Below are 24,039 nucleotides of genomic sequence, written 5' to 3'. Positions count from 1 at the left end.
GCCAGTGCATCGCTCCATCCCCTCAAGCTGCCTTTTGTAATTGTCAGTTCTCTATCAGTATCAGGGTCAGAAACTATAGAGTTCATTACAGATTTCATTCCTTCTAATAACCTAAGAGTGCAAAAGGCATACCTGAAATTTATTAATTGTTTTATTTCCCATTTTAAACTAGATCACTCTCAGTTTTCAAAAGCTATACCTATGTCTTTAATATTTATCATTCTGCATTCACAACTACTTCTTGTACATTCCTGGAATAGAAGACGTTAAAAGATTTCAAAGCAAGTGATACAAGTATGAAAGGAATTAGGTGTTGTCCATAAGCAGCGGTATATAAAAATACAATAACGCAGCTTATGTTTTGTTTTATAATTAAACCAATAAATAACTGTGGACTTTTACCTTAAGTAAACATACCTTTGTCTTCCATTAATATTTCTGAGTATAGACACTGACAACTAGAATGAGTAAAGATGAAATATTTGTTGAACAAATAGAACCCATAAGTTTCCTTCAAATAACAAATATTCTGAATGTTTACTGTGTGTCTGTCACTGTATCGAGTATTTTATATGCATTATCTCATCTGTATCATACAATATGCCAGTACAAGTTTAGCACAAGCCCAACTCAGCTTTACACTGCCTATGTTCTTAATTAATCAAAATGCTTTATGAAAAGAGCGGATGCTTAGAATCATGTCACACAGATTCCTAGACTAGACTCAAACTAGTTGTGGGTCCTAGTAAAATCACTTTCCCTTAGTGTTTTTCAGTCTACATCTGTAAAATAACGAGATTGGGCTGAATGACCCCTTCGGTCTCCTAAATTCTAAAATCCCAAGATATTAAATATAAACTAAACTGATCTTGTAAAGTCTAATTCACCTATTTTCCTTTCATTCAAAACTATAATTTACTCAAAATCCTGTATTCAGTTATAGAACGCTGTACTCCAAAGTAATGTATTTCCAGAGCCTACTCGGTGCAATTTGAACACTTTATAAGTCACATAAGCAAACATTTCTGGGTCAGCAGCAGTGGTTGCAAAATCAAATAAGATGCTGAAGTCCATAAAATTCAAAGTGTAAGCATTCAAATGCTGGTTAACAGCTGACTGAGCAAGAATTTCTGAAATTATATTGAAGATTTAGAAAAATAATTTGCTATATAAAATTGCTTTTGTGTTTTCTTCCCCATCGGAAAAAAAGTGCTCATACCCATACCTGGCTAATAATACTCACATAAAGTGAGATACATTTGTGTGTGTGTGTGTGTGTACCTTATCCAGATATATATATTTAATATTTTAGCTCACTATTTTCTGGAAAGAAAAGAGAAAACATAGCGAGATTTTGTGAATATTAAATTCTCTATTCCTTCTCATATTAATATCCTATAAATTTTACAAATATTTAGAGATATAAACTAAAACTTGAATTTAAAGCTCAACTTTTTATGTAGCATTTTAAAATAAGTCACAAATTACTCAGACCGAAAGTAGAAAATAAAGAAAAGCCTATGGGTTTCAAATTTTAGGAAGCAATTTCAAATTTCTGCTGATACTTCTTCCTATAATTATATGGTTATCAATTAATGCTAATCTTTTTATATTTTCATTCATTTTTGGAAAATTTAATCCATATTTGCTCCTATTACCCTCCTATGAATCACAATTTAAAAGAATAAAATATTATTTTTATTTACTCAATATTTTATATACTATCATGTCCTAGATTATTATTTTTTTAGAAGTAAGTGTGAGAAAAAAAGATAAGACAAAGAGGAGAAAAGAAAAGGTAAATCTGTTTTCAAAAGACAATGGAAACGTGTGAATAGTGTCATAGGCACTATTTTCATTTTTGTCTAAAGTAAAGCCTTAAAAGCACTTTGGAGGCTGCTTTCCCTAGAAAAATTGCCTGGATACCTGGTCTTTATGTTCTATTTGGAGAAAAGTTACTGCACTTTAACGAAGAGAGGATGGATACCTACTAATTATTTCAGCATGCATAGAACATCTTGGTAAGACTTTAGGGACTGCAGTAAGCAATGGCTAAATAAAGGATGAATCTATGGATTCGCTGTAAAATGAGAATGATCCTAACTATTTCATAGGACATATTGTGTAAAGTGTAAATAAGTGAATATGTATGAGAGCCCAGAATAGTTCTGGTATAGTAGTGAGTGGTAAATAAAAGGGAGTTGTTAATAATAATGGAGGTAGAATGGAAGAAATTGGAGGAGGAACCATGTGGTAGAAAAAGAATTTGAATAAAATCTGAGAATTTAATTGTGAAATAAGAAAAGATATCACCTGAGGAATTTACAGATTAGTAAATAGGTGATTAAATACAGAGTGAGAAGGTAAGTAACAATGTTAAATGTGGGGTAATATGAGAGATGTACTCAACCTAGGTTTAAGAAATCAAGAAAACACCCCCCCACCCCAGAAAATAAAGTCTAACCCCAAATGGGAGACTAATTCTATTATATCAACTGTATATACTTTAGAAAGTTAATTGATTTCCATAATTTGCAAGTTTCAGAAACATAGAAGTTTTGACTACTTTGGAAATCTCATATAAGCAGAAATATATATTATTGTCTTATATGACTGGCTTATGTCACCTGGCAAATGTTTTAAAGGTTCATCCCTCTTGTAGCATGTGTCAAAATATCTTTCCTTTTTAAGGCTAAATAATATTTCACTGTATGTATATACTAATTTTTGTTTATCCACTCATCCATCAATAGACACTTGGATTGCTTCCACCTTTTAAATATTATAAATAATGCTTCTATAAGCATGGTTGTACAAATATCTGTTGGAGTTCTTTGTTTTAATTCTTTTGGGTATATACCAAGAAATAGAATTGCTAAATCATATAGTAATCCCATTTTTTTTTTTTTTAGGAAGTGCCCCACATACAAAAATGGTTTTTGTATTTCTAAGGAAAAAAAAATTGAGATTTTGATAAGGATTTTATTGAATCTATAGATCACTTTGGGTAGTACTGATGTCTTAACAATAGCATGTTTTCAATCTATGAAGACAGGATGTCTTTCTGTTTATTAATGTCTATTTCCTTCTTTCAGCAATGTTTTGTGTTATATAGTACAAGTCTTTGGCCTTCTTGTTTAATTCCTAAGCAATTTATTATTTTTGATGCTATTAGTGAAATTATTAATTTTCTTTTTGGCTTATTGTCTCTGTATAAAAACACAACTGAATTTTGAGCATTAATTTTGTATCCTGCAACTTTACTGAATTCCTTTCTTGGTGTTAATTGTTTTGTATGTGTGAGTGCGTGTGTGTGGACTGGCTCTATGCAAGAGAAGCTTTTCACTAATTATCAGAACATGTTTGAGCCTTGAAATTAGATTGTAATTAAGGTTTCTGGTCTTCATAGGACTTTTCTGGGCATGTGTCTTACCTAGGCCTGCTTAGATGTCCTTATTTCTAATTCTCATGTATAGATGAGTGCTTTTCAATGTGTAGTTTCCCTGAGAGTCTCATCCCTGTTTCTTTTTTGTGGCCTTAGCTATTATATCATATTTTTCAATCAATAGTTTCTTTCCCAGGTAGCTGCTGGTCTGTAGTCTCCTTGTTTCTTTCATGAAGTTTTTTCTAGCCTGTGATCTGAGCTGTGCTGCTTTGGGCTGTCTGAGTTTTTATTTAGGTGACAGAGACCAATGCCTCAGGCAACTACCAGATAAGCTGTAATGTTGCAAATTAGGTTTGTTCTAATTGCTCTAGTTCACAGAAAGTAACTGAGGACAGAGCCACCAACTCTTTCACACTATGTCAAGGTCACATGTACCAGGGAGAATGTTGGGTGAGAATGAATAAAAATCTCCCAAATTTACTTTTGAGTGTGTGTGAGTGTGTGTGTGTGTGTGTGTGTGTATGTGTGTGTTTCCTGATTGGGCATTTACTTTGTTGGTGGAAATATTTAATTAATTTCCAGAGCTCCCGTAGAGTTATTTTAGATAGTCTCTACTTCGTTATTTAATGTTTCATGAAGGAAAGAGGTTCTAGGTCTCCTTATTCTTCCAACTTGCTGATGTTAATAAATAAATATTATTTTTACCATTTCTTTTATGTTATGAGTCTTAATTTCTTTATACTTTATAGTGTATCTCATTTTATATAGCTTATTTTATATTTCATATATATATATATATATATTTCTCATTATTTGTTAGGCTCCACTACAGCTTATAGCTACTGGGGCCACATTGATTACAACAGACAAAATCTCATGATTTCATGAAACTCACCTTTAACTTAAATTACGCATATATACAGTAGTATAGTAGGTCAGAATATAAAAACTGCTAAAAAGAAAAATAAAACAAGGAAATGGGCAAGACATATCAGAAAATAACTCAATTTTAAATAGTGCTTTAGAGATAAGTTCACAATAAAGCTGCTCCTTGAGTTAAAAAATGAAGAACATGAGAGAGAATCATGAGAATGTATGAAAATAATATATCACAGGCAGAGAGATGACCTGTGTAAAATCCTTCAGGCAAGTACAAATCTGGTGTGTTTCAAGAAAAGCAAGATAGCCATGATATTGAGGCCAAGTGAGCAAGGGGCAAAAAGCAAGCAATAAGACAGGGCTAGAAATTGTAGAGCCTTTCAAACACTGTATAACAGCTTTGGCTTTGCTTCAGTTGGAAAGCCATTGCAAAGCTGTGAAGCAGGGTTGTGGAATGATCTGAGTTATATTTTAAAGAACACATAAGCTGCTCTGATAAGACTAGAGTCTAAGGTGGTAAATGCATTCTTAGGGTGATTAATTATAAAATCATGTAAATAATGCTATGTAGATATAATAGCAATATACCCCATCATAGTTGCAGTGCAGTAAATGAGAAGTGGACCAATTTCTTGATAAATTTTGAAGAAATAACTATATGATTTCCTAAATAATTGGTTATGGGAGTAAGAAAAGGAAAAACTCAAATATTACACTATAGTTTTGTCTCGTGCAATTTGAAGAATAGAATTGCTATTAACTGCAATGTTTCCAGGAGAAATATTAACTGTGTCAAATATTGATAGAAAGTTAAGCACATTTAGGTTTGAAAACTGACCATTGCCAAAGCAATATGAGGAGATAAGAGAGGAACAAGAAACTTAAAGTCATATGAGCAGAGATTATTTAAAATAATGTATCCATACATAGACATCTTTCAATTTCTAAATATTCAATAAATGATTATGGAACTTTAGACAATATTTCAGGAAACTGGGAATATTTGATAGAAACAAATATCCCTATCCTTATAAAGCTATGTTCTAGTGAGATAAGACAAAGTATGAATAAAAATATATAATAGATAAATAACAAAATGTGTTAGGTAATAAATGCTATTTAAATAGTAGGGAAAAAAGTGAAGGATCAATTAATAAATTTAACTGTATTAAATTTACAGTTGTCCAGGTTTGCCTCATTGGGAAAGTAAGATTTGCACAAAGACTTGAAGGGGATGAAGGAGTTAGCAAGGCAGACATCTGGAGGAAGAGCATTCTAAAAATGTAGCCACTAGGAAAGGTCCAACATCTGAAATAGGCCTAGCATATTCAAGGGACAGGAAGGAGAATAGTATGTGTATGGTATGGTACAATGTGGGAACAGCAAAAAATGAGGTCAAAGAAGTAAATAGTGGGGGAAGAAAATCATGGTTGCTATTGCAAGGACTTTGATTTTTTATCTGAGTGAGACAGACATACATTGTATTATTTTGAACGGAGCAATGATATGATTGAACCTATTGTTAAAAAGGTCAGTCTGACTATTGTTTTTAGAATAAGCTGTAGAAAGGTAAGAGGATTAAGCAGAGAAATTTGTCTATTAGTCAAAGTTCAATAGCTTACTCTAAAATAGCACAACCCCCAAATCTCAGTGCTTCTACAAGAAATATTCATTGCTCATTCAGATTATATGTTGGCTAGGATCAACTATTGCTCTGTTCCCCAAGTCTCGTTCATTTTAGGATCCAAGATGCAATAGTAGTAGCCCATATTGGGGACATGCAATTCTCATTGCAGAAAGAAAAGGAAGAAATTACTACACCAAAAATTAGCTCTTTAAGCTTCTCCCAGGAATGCCTCCTGACATTTCCATGCATTTCATTAGCCAGTGTTTCTCACAAAAGGGGTGGCACTGAAAGCAGTATTGGCTACATAATTTGAAGACCACAATGTAAAATTAAAACATGGGATTTTTTTGTTTAAAAATCAGTAGACATTTGAAGATGCAATTGCAGAGCATTAAACCAAGTGAAGTTCGCACAACCATGAAGCTGACTCTGACTTCAAGTTATATGGAAATAGGCAGGTCTGAATATATCGATAATTAGGAATAATAATAGTATCTACCACAATTTAATAGATGGCTACTGATGCAATCCAAGTGAGTGATATGCTTTTGCTGGTTCAAACCAGGTGAGAATAGAGATGGAGATTGAAAGATATGGTTGGTTTTGGGGAAGATTTTGAGAGATGTACTTAATACATTAGGAAAAAAGATGTTAAAGATGACTAGTTTTTGTCCTGAATAACTAAAAGAACAGGGTGCCAATAACTGAGAATGGAAAGTCTGTCAATAGAGTGGTTAAAAAAACAAGAGTTTGTTTTGGGACATAACATCAAGAAATTTATTAGATGTTCAAGTAGAGATGTCAAGAAAGGAATTGGATATACACATCTGGAGTTTTTGAGAGAGATTTGTTAGAGAAATGCATTTAGGAGTCATGAGTCAGCTGCTGAAATTAAAATTCATACTCGAGATTACCAAAATAATGAGTATAGACATTAAAAAGGAAAATCGTAAATGGTAATCTCTGATGCACATTATTATTTAAGATTCAGGAGTCTGACAGAAAACAACCGAAGTGGGAGAAAAAAAAAATGTGTAATGAATTTGATAGAATGAAAACCATGTTTAAAAATATGTATCACAGGGGATCAATTGTGCCCAATGCTGGTAATAGATGCAGTAAGAAGAGGACTGACAATTGAATTTTAGCAGTGTGGACATCTTCAGTGACTATACCAAAAGTAGTTGAAGTAGGTTGGTTAGAGCAAAAGCCAGATTGCAATGAGTCTAAGAAAAGAGAATTAGATACAGTGAGTACAGACAACTCTTCAAAAGTTTTGTTTGTAAGGAAGAAAATCTGATATCTTTTACCAGTGTCAGACATTTCAACTCAGTTACAACACCGCGTATCATGGAAAAGTTTCACATTTCTAAAAGCTTTTCATTCCAAGATAGCCATGAACAATCGGAACGTCTGAAATTCTTTCATGCTTAGTTAAGCTATGAGAAATTAAAACAATTTTTTTATTGAAAACAGGAAAACCTATTTTAAAATTAAAACTGACACAAATATTATCCAAATAAAATTGTTTATGGTAGAAATTTTGAATAAGAAACTTAGCCTCTTTTTTTTCTGCTATCTAATTCTGAAAAGTTGGACTCTTTATCCATGTCTTACTATAAGTTTCTTTTTTTTTTTTTGACAGCTCCAAAGTGGAGAATAATAAATAACAATAGGAAAATAGATGGAATGGAAATTGGAATCATGAGAATCTATTTTTCATTTTTTTAAATGAGATAAAAACTATATGTTTGCATGTTTATAAAAATGAGACTGAAAAATAGATGATATAGGAGAGAGAAGGTAAAATTAAAATTTTGGAGCTATGTGCTTAACTAAATAAAAAAGGGATGAGAAAGCAAAGGGAGGAATTGGCTTTAGATAAGATTACAAAAAATCATCTAAGACAGTGAGTCTCAAAAAGAGAGATTGTCTACTTATTCGCTTACCCCTGCCAGAGAACATTTGGCAATGCCTGGAAACATTTCCGATGGTTACAACTGGGAGGGGAGTTTCTATTTTCATTTAATGGTAGAGGCCAGAGATGCTGCTAAACATCCTACAGTGCACAGGACAGCTACCACAACACAGTACTATCCAGTCCAAAATTTCAATAGTGCCAAGGTTGAGGAACCCTGACCTATAGCAAAAGAAGGGGAGGTAAAGTATGTGGGTACAGAGGCTGGTAGTTGGTTATGTGTGGGAGTGAGATTTAGTGAATTAAATGTCTCAATGTAATAGAATCCAGTTATCAGCTAAAAAAAAAAAAAAGACAAAGACTGGGGAGACAGTTGAATTTAACGATGTTCAGTAGTTTTTATTATCAAGCAACTTCAGAGAAATGAGAGAGGTGTACGAGAAAATTGAGAGACTATGCAACCAAGTAAGTATAATGATTAACCACAGAATTAATCTGGGTAAGGAAGGGAGTGGAGGTATTCAAGTAGTGAGGAATAATAAAAATGTGGTATGACCAAATGATTGGAGCAGGTTGTAAAGGTATAAGGTAAAAGTGAACTGGTATGAAAAAAATAGTTGTCGGATGGAATGCATTAAATGAAGAATTTGTCAGTGATGTAGTTCCACCTGATATAAGATGAAAGGTAAGATTGCTAATGGGAGAGAACTGAAAGGCTAAGGTGTTGATAGATCATTTGCATACATGTTGAAATTGCTAAGGATTCAGATGGGGTAGTCTTGGAAAAAATGACTGTGCATAAGCAGATAACATTATTGATAAGAGAGAGGAAATGGACCTAGGTTCAATGGATGACAGATAATATGAGGGGTAGTGGCTGATGTAATATGAGATATAAGCTAGAGGGTGTTAGGAAAGAATAGTGTGACAGTCAAAAGGGGGATTGAAGACATTTACCTCTTTCCACTCTAGAAATAAAAGGCTGCAGGAGAGAAAATAATCTACTACATCTACCATCTGAGAGGGTGCAAGGACCATTTTGTCTCTACTGCAGAGTTAATTTTCTTCAAAAACAAAGCAGTGATGAAAAATTTCAGAAATAGTTTAAAGATATTACATATTTTACTGATAATGAACCATGAATTCTTGAGTACCCAGTGGAAGGATTTCATGAGGTTTGGAAGGATGGGAAAGAATAGAATTAGGGATGAGTGATGGGTGATCTGAGAGCCTGAGGCCTCATGTTGAAGCAACATAAATCACATAATGTGGTTAGTCCAGAGGACCCAAGATAGTCATGACCACACTATGAATATTAGATCTAGGAAGAAGTATGTTTCTGGCGGCTCCCCCTTTATTTCCGAAGAATAGGAAAGAAGACCTGGGAGAAGTGTGGTTATAGATCCCATACTTTGGTTTCCTAATGACCTATGTAGGGAGAGGTGATTTTCCTTTCAATGTATGTGATCCTTGCTGATCCCAGTAGATAGACTTAACGACTGCTGGAGAAACTCTTTTTAACTAAAATTCCCTTCTCCAACTCTTTCTTATTGAATACACAAACAAAATCCTTACATATTGAAAAGACAAATGGTTTCACAAGAGAATGGATAATATATATAAGGGTTTGTGGTTAGAGCTTGGAAAGTAGAGTTATTTAAGTAGCTGGGATATAAATATAGGTTGTGTCTGGCTTCAAACTTTACTGGTTGTCTGGCTTGGAGGATGCTTCATAAGCTTTCTGTAAATTATTGACAAAATGGAAATAAAAATCCTACATACCACACAGAAACTTTTTGAGGATTAAGATCACCCATAAAAAATTCTTAGCAAAGAGCCAGATCAACGACAAGCATGAATTAACATACTTCATGTTTGTTAACTTTATGTATTAATTTAGAAAAGAGAAAATATCCAGTAAACTTACAATGCTCAATCTTATTGAAAAATATAATAAAAAAGTAGAAAATTTCAGCCTATCCAACTTACAAAAAAAGTTTAAAAACATTGATAGCATCCAATTTTTAGTTATTATAAGGTGAAATGGGTACTCTCACATATTATTGGTGGTGGTAAGATTTGGCATTGCCTTTTCAGAAAATAATCTGTCAGCAACCATTAATATTCAAAATGCATGTATTCTTGAATCCAACAATCCAAAAATTTAGAAATTTCACCAATGGAAACGAAGGCAAGAGAATGTCAGGATTTATACATAAGAGTGTTTATCTTTACTAACACCTAGAAAATGAAAATTTTACTTTGTTTCAAGGAAATAAGAGCCGTGTTTTCCTTCAGAGCAGCAGGAGGATAAGAAGCATCAGGGAAGAAGACCCTGGCTTGTCAGCGACTGTGGCAGTGAAAGGGAGGAAATGCCCAACAACAGCAGGTCAGAAGCTGGCAACACGGTCAGTTATTCCACAGGGAGGGCCTGAAGCAGCTTCATTAAAACCTGGTGCTGTAGAGTTGTGTAAGAGAAGCAGATCCCATAGTTTTTAAAACCAAGGACTGCCTAGATTAAAATCTCTCCTCTGCGGCTTTCTGCTACTAACTGACATCAGGCAGGTTATGTAACATTACTGTGCTGCAGATGTCTCATTTGTAACATGGGGAGAAGCAGAGGGGCCTATCTCATAGGATTTTCATGAGATGTGTATGAAGTAGTATTTGAATGCCTGTTATGACATCTACATATTAACTTATGGTATCTGTATATTAACCTAAATATTTAACAAGCATATATATAAATGTGGTTAATATCTGATACTATATATTAACCACTATAAAAATATTTGTTAACTAAAAAATAAAATAAGTTTCAGAAATAATAGTGGGATATAGTGTTTCTCCTCTCCTGGGAATTTAAAATTGACCGAACAAGTACAGTTGAAATTACAGAAAAAAAACTACAGTGTAATAGATCGCAATATAGGTTATCAAATAATTTGCTGTTTTCCCTATTATTAACAATAAAATACATTATGAATTATTACCTATCAACTCTAGAGTCTTCGGCCAAATATTTTACTTATATTATCTAATCTACACAACAACAACCATATGATATACCTATTATTATCCACATTTGAGAAATGAGAAAACTGAAACCAAGTAAGATAAGTCAGCAAATTGTCCAAAATCAATCAGTTAATGAACTGGTAGCCAAGTTTCAGACAGTATTCAGCCTGACTCCAAAGTTTTAACCATTTATTACCCTGTACTATCTCTGTTATATGGCTCAGTCTGGGAAAACTGTGAGTTTAAAGAGGCCATTCTGTTATTGTGCAATATTACTGATGCTCCACTGGGGTTTTGTAGACAAAAAAACGCAAAGGTGGTATATCTCGAAGATTTTTAGCTATAGGAGAATCAGTTCTGATTTAAAAAGTAATACATACAAAACCAGCCAAACTAAAAAAAATAAAAATAAAAACTCTCTGTCACATGGTAGAAAGATATGATGTTTTGGAAAACAGCATCATTAACAAGATGCTGGGGACCAATTAAAAGATCAAGATTCATATCAGAAGGACTAAGTGTGTCCCTATTTCATGGATCACTAATCCATATCAGGTAGGTTTAATGAAAGAGGGAGAGTCAAATGATTTCCAGTTGCCTTTATACATTATTTTAACTACTTTTAAGTGTCCAGATAACAATAAAATCAGGTTTGAACGAATGTTATGTACATTCTCATGTGTACTCTACTTATTTCCCAGGGAAGTATAAATGATCTCCTTAGCTTTTCTTGAGGCGACAGATCAATATCACACACACATTTAAGCCTTCACTTCTAAATTCTCAATATAATTAGCTGCACAGATTACACATTATTAAACTTCATTTTTGCAAATTGTCTTTTTAAGGTTAAGGTATTAACTACCATAGTTAAATGTACTAGTTGAATACCACTTGGTGGCTAACATTTCAAAAGCTATTGATACTTTTATATTTACCTAAGAAACATGTAAGTCATTTAGATAATCTATGAAATTTAAAATTTTACTCACTGTCCTTATCTTACATTTTATTCCAAGTTTCTTAAATATTAAGTATGCTATTGTCTTAATATTTTTATAAAGATTTTATTAACCCTTAGTTGAGAAACAGTGCATATTTGTTTTTAATAGTTTATAATTCAGTATTAATCTTAGGTTACCAAGTTAAGGCAATTGAAAAACATGTTTTTGACTTGTTTTCCTTTACTTTACTAATTAATTATAACTATCAACTACCCATTATAGAATTACATTATACTATAGATTATGCCTAGAATTTTTCATTGAAAGTCATATTTTACTCTTAATATGTATGTATGTGTATAATTTATATAATGTGTAACATTTATTAGATTGTCATGTCTTTTTTTCTTAAGGGACATAGAATGTCAGCTCTTTGGTTCTGATTTGATCACAGAATTATATGAATTACCCTCCATATTTCATTCTACTTTAATGAAAAAAAACAGGGCATGCAGGGACAAGGGAGGGGGAGGGAGAGATTGAGAGAAAGAGAAAATACTTTTTTCTGACTATAATTTACTAGAAAACAAGTTGTTCTTTTATATTACTATGTACCATATATCATATTACATTAAACACTGGTGAATCAAAGAAGTAAAATACATAATTCCTTTTTCCAAAGAAATTCTCATTCAGAAAGAAAAATAAGATAATATAAGCTGTGTGAATAAAAGTTATAAGAAGTTTACATGAGGAAGAATAAGTATTTCTTATCTGGATTGTTGCGATTGTTCATGTTTAGTTCTCTTAATTTTAACAAGACAATAAAAGTAATTTTAAAATGTAGCAGTGTGTGTATTACTAATGGAAGATGGGAGAACATGAATATTTGGGGGGAACGGATTAGGAAATAAACATGAATATAGTATATACATTTATATAACTCTACAAAAAGGTATAGTGGCAGATAATATGCTGCTAACATGCATTTTAAAACAGACTTCCATAGCCAATCTATTTAGAATTTGCTGAAAAGTGTTTTTTGTTTGTTTGTTTGTTTGTTTTAAATACACAACTTTTATTGCATCCTTAAAATAACACATATAAGTCTGTGGAATCATCCGAAATTTTGCATCCTTAAAATAACGCACATAAGTCTGTGGAATCATCCGAAATTTTGGCAATTCTGTAGCTGGACAACTTTGACCTTATTCATCAGCCTGATGAACTGTGCCTTTTTCAGAACATAGATACTATCCAAAAATTTTCTGATATCCTTGTTTTTAACTGTGGTGGCTTGTTGAATCAAAGCAGCTGAATTTGATACAAGTTCAGTGTCATTTCTTTCAAGAATTAGCTCATCATTCTGGGCTTGATATACTAAACAAGCAACACCTGACCTCATCTGAACCCTGTGGATGTATTTTTCACCCAAGAAATTTCAAATTTCAATAGGACAACCATTCTCCTGAATAACAATGTTGATGGGGAAGTGAGCATACACAGACCTTATCTTGTAACCAAAGCCCAGTGTAACAACACCCTTGATCATGTCCTGTACATGCTACAGACAGTGCAAACAGTAGCCAGTTCCTTTCTACGTCTCCACCATTTATCAACCCAGAGCCTTTTCTTTTTCTTTCCAAGGAGACTGAGTTCTGCATCGATGTGATTTAAGTCCCTCCTCAGGGTGCCTCTGGGCCCTTCACAATAACTGAGCTTCCCTTCAGAGCAATATCCATATTTTCTGGAATGTCGACAGTTTGATAGCTGAGAATGGTCGTCATCCTCGCAGTAGATGCAGCAAAGAGCTGGAAAGTATTTTTTAAATGAGATTTCTGCAAAAGCAAATATCTACGTTCTCTTTTATTACACTACAGGATTGATTTTACAGTATCAAATATCTTGAGATATTTGTGGTATTCTCCCTTTATAAAAAGAAAATTTGTTTATTTATCCACTAGCATGACATTGGATTATGGTTTTATTAATTTATTTGTATTTGTTTTTAAAAAGAAACTTATTTTGATCCAATTCTCATGTCATATAAAGAATGGATAAAAGCAATTTCTCATCCCACTCATATTGCATTTGAAATCTGTAATATCAGAAATCCAGTGGAATGCCTTAACCAGTTAAGCTTAATATTCCAGGGGATTTTTTTAATATGCTGCACTGATGAAGCAAGAGTATTAAATTTATTCAACCATGAACAATTCTTTGATTATCATACACCTCAACTCTTCTGTTATGTGTTGACCACAAGAATAAAAAATAGAAAATGAAATGTGATTACTTCCTGATGAATTGAAATTCCTTTAATAGGCATTGAAATTCCTTTAATAGACATTGAATAGAGAAAATTTATATATTAATAGTTACAATCAAGCTTTTAGTTTTTTTTCTTGTCGAGGGTAGTATTCAATAAATGCACTTATTACGTTCTTATATGAATAGCAGAATATGGAAAAATGGAATTATTGCCTCTGTGTTGTTTGTTCCATTAAGGGGAACACAAATTATGTAAAAAGAAAAGTCATAAATAACCATGCCAATTATATATTTTTTGAAACTGTATCTATAGTTGCATACCTAATATTTGTCATTAAGTTGAATGTAAAGATGTAGAAAGTGATAAATTATAAGATTTTAAAATTATTTTGCAGCTGAAGCTTAACAAAGGGTTGCTAAAAAAGCTTAGTTAAAGGGGGAAAAACACATAATTCAACCGGATAAGACATGATTATACTATGCTTAAGCCATTGTCAGCATATGGAAAATATGGAGAAGTTTAAAAAGGCCTGATAATTACAGTGTCACCTCATTTTGGCAGCCCTATAATATTCATTTTCCTGTTTCTTAGACAGATGCAGAATTCTATAGTGTTGGAATTGAGTGTCAAATAAAAAAAGTCCTGTCAGTGCTCAAATACCACATACAGATTTTTTTTTTACAGATGAATTATTATAACTTCATGTTTTGCTTCTCTGCCTTCACAGTTATTTCACACATACTTTTTGTGAGTAGCTGTAAATGATGAAGCATGGAAATTTCACAGAACTCACTAAGAAGTGTGAAATCAAGTTTGAGATGTTGAACATTGTTAATTTATTTGTATCATTGGTAAAGGTAGGACAACACAATTAGGATAAAGACGTATGTCAAGCAAGGGTAGGGGGAGTAGATACCTATTAAGTCTTATTGAGACCTCCTCTATTCAAATCTATGTCACTTTTCTGGAATAAATCAAATACATAAACAAAATACAATAATACAATTAATAACATATGCCTCCAGGAAGCTTACAGTCTTATTAAAAGGTAATATTCTTGAACACATTCATGTAAGCTTCAATATAATCTAATGAGGAAGGAATTATCTGAGCACAGAGTAAAATTTAAACTGTTCTAACTTCTAGAACTGGCTATGTCACTAGGACTTCTCTGTATGGATTAGTTGATACTTCTATCTATAATTTATCTATCTATCCTCTATCTCTATCACTCTATCTATCTATCTATCTATCACTCTATCACTCTATCTATCTATCTATCTATCTATCTATCTATCTATCTATCTATCATCTATCTATCTATCTATCATCTGTCATCTATCTATGACAGATAGATGGACAATATTATATTAGTACTACTCATATTAATTATTATATGTATATTGCTCTGAAGATTCAAACAGACATACTTCTCCATTAAGTAAATTTTCTAAAATTTTTTAAGGATTTGAAGTACCATTATAAAATAAATGCCTTCAGGGCAAAAAAATTATTTATATTTTGTCATCATAGTATCATTTCTATAAAAAATTAATATCTCTGAGTGCCCAGAGTATAATAAACAAATGATAAATGTTAGTTCTCTTCCTTTTCCTCTATTACACTCATTTCCATGAACATGTTACCGGAAAATAAAAAAAAAAAAGTATTTATCTTATTTCAAATATGTAATTTAGTGTTAATATTTTTCTAGTTTATAGGGAAATTTGAAGACTAGACAGTCAAACAACTTGACATAATGGTCTCTTTCCTGATTAGGTCAGTTTTTCAATCTGCTTTTCAAAAATGTGTAACTTTTTAGAAAAGCTTCCTACATGGGCATACAGATAGAAATGTGATAGGAAAAATATGATGCCTGAAAACATTTCAGGAGTTGATAACAGTCAAAAATGTACAAAGGGAGTTTTTATCCTGTTGCCCAATTCTTCAGCTTCACTTTATGACAATTGCTCAAGCTCAGATGCAAGGAAATCCAACCTCTACTTTACAGACAAAGGAAAGGAGGTATCATCAATCAAGCAAAAGACTTATCCAAGACCATTTAGTGAGTTGAAAGCATATAATGAACTTAATATACATGACAAGAAAAGGGCTAAAATAGGATTCAAATCTTTAGATCTTTTATATTTGAAAATAATGGCTACTTAGTTTTATTCTTTAACACTCATAAAAGTAGAGAAAGGCCTTATGAATTTTATTCCTAATTTTTGTCATATTTTAAACACACTAAAATATTTCTGTTATATTGAAAGTGCAGATAAGATTAATAAAATGACAATTTGCTTACATATCACCAAGTTCACAGAAGACTTCCTGAAGTTCATTTTTCATGTTATTTTTTCTCTTATTTCACCTATTTTGAAGGATTATTAATTAACAAAATGGCCCTCAAATTGTAAATAAATCAGAATAAATATGCCAGAGGTATTTTTCCCAGAAACTGTATAATTCACTTCTGAATAATTAAAAATTTATTATTTTGTTGAATTTTTTGCTAATCACTTTTAACTAATCCAAAGACAAAAATACATCTGATCTGTATTTTGTTCTGAAAAATACAAGGTTTTTTTAATGTCATTAAAAACAAAAGCAAAAACAAAACTACAGATTTACATGTCTTGCATTAAGATAAACAGAGCAAAGAACTCTGGTATAAATAAAAGAAGTAGTGAATCACTAATGTAATACATAAACAATAATTCTTATTTTACTTAAGTATGAACTATTTTTGCATATTTCAGAAAGTGACTAAATATATGTTTTAATTGCTACTTATTGAAAGTCAGGTTGTTATCCTCTAAGTAAACATAAAAGAGAAAATTATGAGCAATCATAATCCATAAAGTCTATGTATCTGTAAAAGAAAACCTCAGCAGAAGAATCTGGCTATAGAATATTGTCCAGGTCAGCAGAGTTTTTCACATAAAGATGAGTGATTATACAATAAGTATCACAGCATTGTCGGTAATATTTCAGTATTAGGTGAGATGGTATTTATTTTCAGTTCATTCCATCACATAATAACTTGAATGGTCCTTTCCCCTTTTTATTTTTTATTCAGTTGAACTGAATCTAAGCTAATCTGCAATGGAAAAAAAAAAGACATAAAAATGTGTCCTTTATAACGGCATCTTTTCAATGTATATAAAGTGTGATCCAGCATCACTTGGGAACTTGTTAAAAAAGCAAATTCTCAGGCAACACCTCAGACTTTCAGCATAATAAAACCTATGGGTGAGTCCCAGAAGCCTGTGTTTTAACAAGTTCTGCTGCACAGAACTGCATGGATAGAGATTAAAAATAACATACACCATAGAAACTTAGAGGCTGCCTATGATATGTGATTTGAAAACTGACAGTTGTCAAAGTCCATTAATCTAACATACCTTTGGCAGATGTTTGAAACTGCACCTTCAAAATTCAGATATGCTTGGAAGTGATAATGGTCTAAACTGCCACTACCCCCACTTTTTTTTAATAGTCAAGGGACGTATAACTATTTTTTACTCAGATTTCACTTGTACATTATTCCCCTTCATACTAGACTTTGGAAGATGATTGATAATCAATCAATCACCAGATCCAGCAGTTCAGTTCAGTCTTATACTTCTTTTACCTGTCTATGCAATCTCTCTTAGGTTTGCCTAATCAAACCTGTCTTAAGGTTGTATCTAAGGCTCTCTTGACAATTTCCTGGGTTTCTAGGTTTTCCTGCAAGAGTGAGCAGCCATGTTAGAATAAAGGGAAGTTTCTTAAACTGTGATATACATATTCATGCCCTAGGCAAAATTTAATATGATTTTATATGGTATATTAATAAGTCCAAAGTCATTAATTCCTAAATTTTGTTTGCCATAAATACAAAGATAATAGTCAGTTGTGATTTGAAGTAAAGAACTAGTAGAGGGAGAAAGAAATTCTACTAGATAGATGTAGGTAAACAAATTGCATATAGTTGACTTATTCAAGTCATTAGATGAAATTATTTTATTTATTAACTTAAATTTTTTTAATTCATTAAATTTTAGTTCATTAAATTTAATTCATTAATTTAAAAAATTAATAGTTTAAGTTTTTTTCTCCACTTAATTCTTTGAATATTCATGTCTTTCTCCTCACTGAGTATATTATAATTTCTATCATTATCTTTGGTTACTAATATATATCAAGTAATAAGCAAACATATTTTGATATTTAATTCAATTATGAGTAATTACCAATTTTTAAATTAAATTTACTGGGGTAACATTGGTTAATAATATTATACGAGTTTCAAGTGTATAATTCTCCAATACAGTATCTGTACATTGCATTGTGTGCTCACTGTCCAAAGTCTAGTCTCCTTTGTTACCATATATTTGACCTCCTTTACACTCTTCATCCTCCCTCAACCCTCCTTTCCCTTTGATAACCATTATTCCGTTGTCTGTTCCTTATAAGTTTGTTTTGTTTTTTCATTTGTTATTTTCTGTTTTATATCCTATATGTGAGTGAAATCATATGGTTTTTGTCCTTTTTCATCTGACTTATTTCACTTAGCATGATACTCTCAAAATCCATCCTTGCCACAAGTGGCAATAGTTTATCATTTTTTTTTTTATGTCTGAATAGTATTCCATTGTATACATGTATTACATATTCTTTATCTGATCATTCATTAAATTCTTTCCACTGGTTACCTAACTCTGTCTAGGTTTGACAGCATCAGGGTGAACAGGAAACAGAAGTTTATAATAGAAGTCTACTGGTCAAAAGTAGACAGGGCTTAACATAAGAAGGCATTCTTAATACTCAAAAGGAAGTGGAAGGCTTCTAGATCTCTGTAATGAGGTAATGTAATAGAACAGAAAAATGGTAGAAGGAGGGAGAATGGTCAATGATATCACTTGACTTATTTCTATATATCCTACCTATAATAAGTTTACAATTTATTAAAGAAGGTGTGCCACATATATACCCATACACACACATACAAATTATAATGGCAAACAATTTCACACTTATCCTATAAAAAGGTGTTTTATGAAGTCTCTTTTTTGAAGGCTGAATTCTTTAAAATAGCTCCAAGATTTTTAACGTTTATACATAGCTGAGCATAGCTGGCCCTCAAGACTGCCAGAGCAGCCAGCCAAAATGCAAATCACTATCCTAAATGTAAAGACAGAAATGATCACAAGTTTCTAGTACTTCTAGTTCAAATAGAAAAGGACAGTTAGTAATGTCCTTGATCAGAGCATTAAGTACTGTCAGAGGGCAACCTGGCAAGGGAGAAAATGAATGAAATAAGTTACCCAAGCTGCTGAAGTGGACTGCAGGGCCAGAGAATTTCTATCCTAATGACAAAGTTGGGGAGGCAAATGGGACAAAAGATACATAGTGAGGATTTCTCTCATTTTTCTAGTGGGTATAGAAAGGTCTGAATAGAGTACCTGATAAGTCCATTTGCTTCTTTTCTGACTCAGTTCCACAGTTTTACTCCCTCTGAATTGGTAAGACAGTATTACAGTAAAATAAATAAATAAATAAATAAATAAATAAATAAATAAATAAATAAATAAAATAATTAAGTAGTTACTTGATAAATGAAGGGAAAAATATCAAGTGGCATCAGTTTGCAGAATGACTTCCATGAGAAGAACAGGAGCTGTTTATTTTTGTTGCTAATTCAATTATATGTGTACATAGGAAGGAGACCTGCTATAGTAGATGCCTAAGAACAATAATAAGCGCATCAGATATTCAAATGTAATTGATGTAAATTAATCTAGACAAAAACTTTTGAATCTCTCATAGCTCAACCTTGATAGAAACCTGACATACCTTAAAGTGAAACTGTTTAAAATAAGCATCTATTTATTTTCTATTATATACAATATGGGGTGATATATTTCTATTCCCAAATCACTTAAAATATGTCCTTTTAAGTCTGGTACAATATTTGCCTAGGGTTAATTAAACAAGGACACACTATTTTATAGACTTCTTATATAATGTGTAAAATCCACATAACTTGAAATGTTTGGGATGCAGGGTGATGCCCTAAGTCTCTGGCTATGACTTATTTTGTGCAGTTGTAAATCGTAGAGTATCTAAGGGTAAAATAGTGTTTTGACAAGATACTACCAAAAATGACATCTTCTAATCTGTATGTTATATGGCAATAGCAGGGAATGGAATTGAGAGATTATTAAACATATTACAATACCATAGAAATATGAGTTTTCCCCTGTATTTGTTAGGTCAAGTCATTCCTGACTTGGTGAATGTCAAGTGGTCCATAAAACCTAAGTGTCTGAGAGTTAAATTATTCTCTGTCTTCTAGTAAATTATTCTAAGAACTTAAGGCTTCAAAAAAATGGGATGATGGAACTGGTGGCTGATAACAAATATCTTTACACAAACATGCCCAATTTTAGAGATGAAATCAGGGACTACACATTCATCCAGTGGGCCCCATAATAAAAGTAATAATAAAAGTAAGACTGATTTCTTACTAACATTTCATTTCATTCAAAAATGTATTTCATATATTCTCATCAACAAGTGAAATTATTGCTTTTGTGAAATGCAATATAATTCAGAACATTTTAATCTTTTGTACGCTTCAAGTACACTTTATACTACTAGGAGTCTACTCTTCTCACTCAAGTAGGGAACTTAATTTGTGGAGGTATTCTCATGCATCTTAATGGGATTTTTGTTTTTTATATTCCTTCTGCCAGAAATAAGATTAAGCTTTGAGAAAATACTATTTGTGTGTGTATATATACACACAACACACACACACATATGCATATACACATAGACACAATCAGGTGACTCATATAAAGCTTAAAGCTCTGGATATAATATATTCATAAAAATATATGCTCTATTACAGAATTGTATTTTTAATTGGACAATAATGGAAAAGGCAATTGAAAATTAAAAAAAGAAAAAAGCCATTTGTTTTAACTCAAGACCCAAAAAAGCTACACCAGCAGCTGACTTAAAGAAAAAATCAGTATAAGCATTTTCAGCCCATTACAAACAGAAACAGCTGCATTGTCAAACCCTCAGAGATAGAACTGATAATGAAAATGTTACAGACCTTTAAGTGGAGCATCTCTGCCAGACAAGGTTATAATAGTGAACTTACATTAGAGAAGAAAGCATTCAGTATTTATGATTTGCAATTTTAACTTGTGTTTAAAGTAGTACAGGAGGCTTCAAGGGGAATTTAATGTTCTAGGAAATCTATTTGGTCAGTACTGTAAGATTTTATGATCTTTCATTAAGACTTGAAAGTTTAACTGTACGGATTCTGTATTGAATGCAAATCGTGCTATTTTGTGCCGCCTGTCCTCTGAACACCTCTAATGCCACAAATGAAAGAGGCAGTTAGAAAAGCCTTGTATTTTAAAGGTGCTGGCATCAGAAGCTATAAATACAATATTCATCAAAGGACTGTAGAGGACAAACCTTTAAATGAAAAACCCAGAGAATTGTTTATTCTTTTAAAATTTATATGCTGTATAAACCAAGAGAAACACATTTAAAATGCCTGCTATATAGTTTAACATCAAAAATTTTTCTCTAGTGAAGTCTATTTAAAATTTTAGGAAAATGATTAAATTCAACCAAATTTGTACTTGAAGCCATAACTTATTCTACATCCATTCTCTCAATATGCATCACAAAGATTATGGGAATCATCAACATAATTCAAATAACATTTAAGTTCAAATAAATCTCCCTGATTAAATCAAGTAATCAAAAAGATTTGGTATGTTTTTATTTTTTTTTAATTTAATTTTCACAATAATCTGTGTTTTGGATATCATTAGACCTGTTTTACAGATGGAAAACAAGCTCAAAGAGGAAGTAATCTGATCAACATCTCATAGTCTCTATGTGAGCTTCATAGGTAGTAAGGTTTTCCTATTACTCCGTGCTATCTGTTTTAAGCAAATAGCTCCAAGCTGTTTTTCTAGTATTTGAAGACATTACTTTGATATTGTTCAAATATTTTCCCTTGCTTTTCTAGTGAGCACGCTTTCCAAACCAAAACAGTTAAGACAATCAGTTTGGATCCATTGAACAGTTAGTTTAACCAAGGAAGGATGGGAGATTTGTTCAAATAATTGTCATTTTCCAGAGAGCACCTTTACCATGCCAAAGAAAAAGGCAAGTACATGCCCAAATAAAACAAAACAAAAATAATAAAAGCAAAAACTAACCTATGCTGTTAAAAGTTAGAGAAATGTTTATACTTGGGGATGAGAGAAAAATTGGAAGAGTTTCTGGGATTAGTCTTCAGTTTTGTTTCTTTTTTAGTTCTAGGTGTGTTTTCAACACATGTATTGTTCCCTGTTTGAAAATGCAGTTTGTGCATGCCAGTGTTAGACTGCTTCACATATATTGGCATATCTGTGGCTTTTGTGACCTGATCTTTTATCTTAAATCCTAATTGCTTCGTGGCTTTGACTACTATCAATGTTGAGTAACTGGAATATTTTTATCTAGAATTCCACTACCTAACCATGACTTTAGATCATGATCCTGATTTTTTTCTTGAACAATGTTGGACAAGAAGAGACATTAGCTGCCAGGTAAGGATTAAAATATTGTTTCAGATTTATTATTATTAATGTTAGAATAGAGAAATCAGTATAGACCTTAAACAAAACTTGAACTTTCTACTCCTTTCCTAGCTACTCATTAATTTTTTATACTAGATATATTTTGGTTCCCATGTGTAAGGGTAGTGGGTCTGCAGAATCTTTTGGAAAATGAGAGGGTACTCATTGCCAGATACAAACCTTATTATCAGTTCTGAAGATAAGATTACAAGAAGGAAATAATCTTTCAGGTTTGCTTTCAGAGGCAGATCCTGGTTTCAGTTACAAGAATGTTTACCATGTGGGAATAAAGAGCTCAGTGCCCATCTACTGGCCAATGTGGCATGCAAGCCACACAAGATTGAGTCTATTCTTTGAGACAAATTGTGTGTGTGTGTGTGTGTGTGTGTGTGTGTGTGTGTTACCAATTTGATAACTTACTTTTTGTTCTCTAAGGGAAAGATTATTAGAGAAGAGTGAAAAGATTCACTGAGTAGAGTAATATGTCTATCTCTCAATGGAAATACAGGGAATGAAGTAATAATAGCCACTCTTTCTTAAATCTTATTTGATATTTACCTACTGCTACACTACAATTAAAAATTTCACATCACTTGACATGGACTACTACATTCTGCACTTTATTGCTAGGAAATACATTCATATAAATTTTTACATAATCACATATAGTTACTATTATTTCCATTGTATTACAAAATACATGTTAAGCTATGGGTAAATTATCAATAAGCATTATACAAGTAGCTTAATTTTCCATGTTAGGAGAGTAGATCAACCCTCTGGACAGCTTTATTCTTATTTTCAGTAGAGCTCTTAGTATATTCCTTTGCCCCAGAGTACACTAAAGTACTTTATCTTATTCAGAAATTGTCTCTAGACAGAAATTAGCATTTAGAAACTTCAAGACATCTCTTTCTCAAGAGAGTACAGAACAAGCCTATATTGGAACCTAGAACCCTTGTTTCGGAGCAAAATAATATATGTTCATCATAGCCTATTGCTAGAAAATTATTTAAGTTCTTTTAGAAATAAACTCTGTATCAAATAAGTTTCCAATACGCCCTTCTGATAAATTTTAATGCCCAGTGTCTTTTATATGCTTACAGTGATGGAAAAAAAAAAGAAAACTTATTTTACCCTTTAAGAACATATAAGTTAGAGGTAAAAAAAATGTGCGTGAAAACACAAAATCGCAACATATGCTGACACTGCTGGACTAGAGATTTGTAACAGAAATAAGAGAAACCAGCCAGGTAAGCTCTTAAAACGTCCTGGGCAAATCAAGAAAAACATAAGAGGAAATTTAGTATAGACAAAGAGTGAAACAATATTTTGCCCTGAAAATGTTAGAAGA

At 32.2% G+C, this 24,039-nt stretch overlaps 1 pseudogene; it reads right to left on the bottom strand.

Moving 5' to 3' along the window:
- Positions 1 to 12,303: 12,303 nt before the first annotated feature.
- The window catches only part of LOC120583225 (60S ribosomal protein L9-like), a 52,518-nt pseudogene continuing 40,782 nt past the window's right edge, over positions 12,304 to 24,039 (bottom strand).

The sequence above is a fragment of the Pteropus medius genome, unplaced genomic scaffold (genome assembly GCF_902729225.1).
Source record: "Pteropus medius unplaced genomic scaffold, Ma_sr-lr_union100, whole genome shotgun sequence".
NCBI lineage: Eukaryota > Metazoa > Chordata > Mammalia > Chiroptera > Pteropodidae > Pteropus > Pteropus medius.
This window is presented reverse-complemented; position numbering and strand designations above follow the sequence as displayed.